General features: G+C 44.3%; 1 non-coding gene across 1 annotated transcript; it reads left to right on the top strand.

The window, feature by feature from the left end:
• Positions 1–3,914: 3,914 nt before the first annotated feature.
• On the top strand, positions 3,915–3,987 carry TRNAR-CCU (transfer RNA arginine (anticodon CCU)). The gene has a single exon. It is a non-coding gene; the product is annotated as a tRNA-Arg (tRNA).
• Positions 3,988–4,710: the final 723 nt, after the last annotated feature.

Consider the following 4,710-nt stretch of genomic DNA (forward strand, 5'->3'; position numbering starts at 1 on the left):
GCAAACGGAGGTCCTGAGACCAGCTTAGAGAAAGGGTTACCTGAGAAAGCCCTTCAGGTAACTCTTCTATATTTTTTCCTCCCCTTTCCATTCTCTCCTTGGACAAGAAATCACAATTCCTATCCTAGGTGCTGGGTTAATATTTCAAAATGTAGATTAATTTTCAATTCTCCGTGGTTAGTACCCTTCATGGTACAGAGATAGGCATCCAGATTTTGTTATTGTCTTAAAAGGTCTAACAGCAGGTGGTCTGGGCAAACCGCAGAAGCTCAAGCCTCATCTGTAAGCGGAGAGGGAGTCTCTGGTGAGCGACGTTTCTGCCGAGACGGTGGTGGATGCTGTGTGGCACGGTCCAGAACCCTCGAGGTGGAGGATCGTGGCTCGGCTGCGTCGCTCTCCAAGGGAGCTGCCCTGGGCTAAACAGAAGCTCCTCACGCGTGCCGCCTCCTCCCGGAAGCCCACATGGAATGACTAGTTGCTGCAGAGGTGCCGTGGCCCAGCCCCTTTGCCTCACTTGGGGCTCCTCTGAGTGGCATTCCAGCTCCAGAACTTCTAGTGTGCTCACTGCTGCACCCAAATTGTACTTCAGCTTCGCCCTCTGCCCTCCCCCACTTCCCTCCTGTCCTTTTATAGGTGCTGTTCATGAGTGCACCCCTCAATCAGCCCCTACACACCACTCTCCACTTCAGAGTCTGTGTCCAGGGAACCACAGTTGGCACCAGAGTGATCCCGGGAAGTCGACTCTAAAATGGGCCTTTTGAACCAGATCACCTGCCAGCTGGCAGTGAGGCTGGTGATGAGGACCCCTCACTGGAGGTCGTGGGTTGAACCCTGTTCATCCCTGGCATGTGCAGGGAAACAGTTGTTAAAGTTCTTAATGCTGTCTGACTTCAAGACTCACTATAAAGCTACAGTAATCATGACAGCATGGTATTAGCAAAAGATTAGACAAATAGATCAGTGGAACGGAATAGAGAGCCCAAAATAGACTCACACAAATACAGTCAGCTGATCTTTGACAAAGGAACGAAGGCAATTTAATGGTGGAAGAATAGTTTTTTCAACAAACAGTGCTGGAACAATTGGACATCCACAAACCAAAAAAAAAAAAACCAAAAAACTAGACATAGACTTTACACCTTTCACAAAAATGAACAAACAAAATGGATCACAACTTAAAACCACATAACTGTAAAATGCAAAACTATAAACTTCTAGAATATAACAGGAGAAAATCTAGGTGACCTTGGGTTTGGCAATGAAGTTTTACTTTTATTTTTTTAATTTAACTATAGCTGATTTACAATATTGTGTCAGTTTCAGGTGTACAGCTTAAGATTCTTTTCCATTATGGTTTATTACAAGATACTGAGTGTAGTTCCCTGTGCTATACAGTAGGTCCTTGTTGGTTATCTATTTTACATGTAGTAGTGTGTATCTGTTAATCCCAAACTCCTAATTGATCCCTCCCCCTACCTTCCCCCTTTGGTAACCATAAGTTTGTTTTCTGTATCTGGGAGTCTGTTTCTGTTTTACAAATAAGTTCATTTGTTTTTTGTTTGTTTGTTTAGATTCCACATGTAAGTGATATTACATGGTATTTGTCTTTGTCTGACTTACTTCACTTAATATGACAATCTCTGACTTACTTCACTTAATATGACAATCTCTAGGTCCATCCATGTTGCTGCAAATGGCATTATTTCATTCTTTTTCATGGCTGAGTAGCATTCCATTGTATCTATGTACCACATCTTCTTTATCCATTCATCTGTCCATGGACATTTAGGTTGTTTCCATGTCTTGGCTATAGTGAATAGTGCTGCTGTGAATATAGGGGTGCATGTATCTTTTCGTATTATGGTTTTCTCAGGGTATATGCCCAATAGCGGGATTGCTGGGTCATATGGTAATTCTATTTTTAGTTTCTTAAGGAACCTCCAAACCGTTTTCCATAGTGGCTGCACCAATTTACATTCCCACCAACAGTGTAGGAGGGTTCCCTTTTCTCCACACCCTCTCCAGCATTTGTTGTTTGTAGATTTTTTGATGATGGCCATTGTGACCAGTGTGAGGTGATAGCTCATTGTAGTTTTGATTTGCATTTCTCTAATAATTAGCGATATTGAGCATCTTTTCATGTGCCTATTGGCCATGTGTATGTCTTCTTTGGAGAAATGTCTATTTAGGTCCTCTGCCCATTTTTTGATTGGGTTGTATTTTTATATTGAGTTGTATGAGCTGCCTGTATATTTTTTCAGTCACATCATTTGCAAATATTTTCTCCCAGTCCATAGTTTGTCTTTTCATTTTGTTTATGGATTCCTTTGCTGTGGAAAAGCTTATAGGTTTGATTAGGTCCCATTTGTTAATTTTTGCTTTTATTTCTTTTGCCTTGGGAGACTGATCTAAGAAAATATTACCCTGATTTATGTCCAAGAATGTTTTGCCTATGTTCTCTTTTACGAGTTTTTTGGTGTCATGTCTTATATTTAGGTCTTTAAGCCATTTTGAGTTTATTTTTGTGTATGGTGTGAGGGTGTGTTCTAATTCATTGGTTTGCATGCGACTGTCCAGCTTTCCCAACACCACTTGCTAAAGAGACTGTCTTTTCCCCATTGTATATTCTTGCCCCCTTTGTCGAAGATTAAATGCCCGTAGGTGTGTGGTTTTATTTCTGGGCTCTCTATTCTGTTCCGTTGATCTATGTGTCTGTTTTTGTTGGCGATGACATTTAAATACAACACCAAAAACCTGATCTATGAAAGGAAATACTGCTAAGTTGGGCTTTATTAAAATTAAAATTGTCTGCTCTGTGAATAACATACTAAAGGAGTGAAAAGACAAGCCACAGTCCGGGAGAAAATATTTAGAAAGCAAGTGTCTGATAAAGGACTTGCATCCAGATAGACACGGAACTCTTAAAGTGCAACAGGAAGACAACCAACCCAACTGAAAACCGGGTGGAAGATCTGAGCAGACAGCTCGGCAAGAAGATACACAGGTGGCAAGGAAGCATGTGACGAGATGCTCCGCATCGGACGTCGTTAGGGAAATGCAAGTTCAAACAACAGTGAGACACCGCTAGACGCCCACTGGAAAGGCTGAAATCTGAAACTCGGGCAACACCAAATGCTGGTGAGGACGGGGAGCAACGGGAACGCTCGTCATTGCTGGTGGAAGACAGGGCGGTGGTTTCTTACGAAGCTAAACATGCTCCTGCCACACGATCCGGCAGTCACGTTCCTCAGTGTCCGCCCAACTGAACCGAACACATGCGTCCACGCAAACACCTGCCCATGAATGTTTACAGCAGCTTTAGTCATAACTGCAAAAGCTGGAAGCAACCCAGATGTCCTTCAGCAGGTGACGGATAAACTGTGGTCCATCCAGACAATGGAGTATCATTCAGCGCTAAAAAGAAATGAGCTGTCAGTCCCTGAAAAGACATGGAGGAGCCCTAAATGCACATCACGTGAAAGAAGCCAGTCTGAAAAGGCTACAGACTACGTGATTCCAACTCTATGACCTTGTGGAGAAGGCAGAGCTGTGGAGACAGTGAAAAGATCAGTGGTTGTCAGGGGTTTGAGGGGGAAGGATGATCAGGTGGGCACAGGGGGTTTTTAGGGCAGTGAACCTGTTCTGAATGATAATGTAATTGTGGATACAGGACATTATCCATTTGTCAAAACCCATAGAACCGGAAAACACAGAGAGAGAGCTTGAACATAAACTATGGGTTTTAGTTAATAATAGTGTGTCAATATTGATTCATCAATTGTTGCAAATCTACCTCACTGAGGCCAGATGGTAATAATCAGGGAAATTGTGCAGGAGGAGGGGAGTATATGGGAGATCTCTGCTCAAGTTTTCTGGAAACCTAAAACTGTTTTAGAAAATGAAATCTAGGGACTTCCCTGGTGGTCCAGCAGTTAAAACTCTGTGCTCCTAATGCAGGGGGCCCAGGTTCGATCCCTGGTCAGGGAACTAGATCCCACATGCTACAACTAAAGATCCTGCATGCGGCAACTAAGACCCAGTACAGCCAAATAAATAAATAATTTTTTTTTTAAAGAAAACAGGGCTTCCCTGGTGGCGCAGTGGTTGAGAATCTGCCTGCCAATGCAGGGGACACGGGTTCGAGCCCTGGTCCGGGAAGATCCCACATGCCGCGAAGCAACTAAGCCCATGTGCCACAACTACTGAGCCTGCGATCTAGAGCCCATGAGCCACAGCTACTGAAGCCCACGTGCCACAACTACTGAAGCCTGCGCACCTAGAGCCCATGTTCCGCAACAAGAGAAGCCACCGCAATGAGAAGCCCGCGCACCACAACCAAGAGTAGCCCCCGCTCACCACAACTAGAGAAAGCCCGCGCACAGCAACAAAGACCCAACACAGCCAAAAATAAAATAAATAAAAATTTTTTTTAATTTTAAAAAGAAGAAAATGAAATCTATTAATTAAAAAAGCAACTTTTAACAGTGGTAAAGTGGGAAGGGACACAGGTAGAAGGGATTACACCAGCTGGTGCGCTGTCTCGGGCACCTGGGAGGCATGGGGGAGGGGTCCGCGTAAGGACGCGGGCTCCGGTGGCTGCTGCTGGATATTGCTGGTGGGGGAAGGTAAGGAGAGGCTGAGGTTGGCTAATCAGCAGCTTAGGTGACGTGTGAACCCCCCGGGCTTCTCTGGCAGCCCAAAGAGACCCCA

Source organism: Eschrichtius robustus, chromosome 16 (genome assembly GCF_028021215.1).
Source record: "Eschrichtius robustus isolate mEscRob2 chromosome 16, mEscRob2.pri, whole genome shotgun sequence".
Classification (NCBI taxonomy): domain Eukaryota; kingdom Metazoa; phylum Chordata; class Mammalia; order Artiodactyla; family Eschrichtiidae; genus Eschrichtius; species Eschrichtius robustus.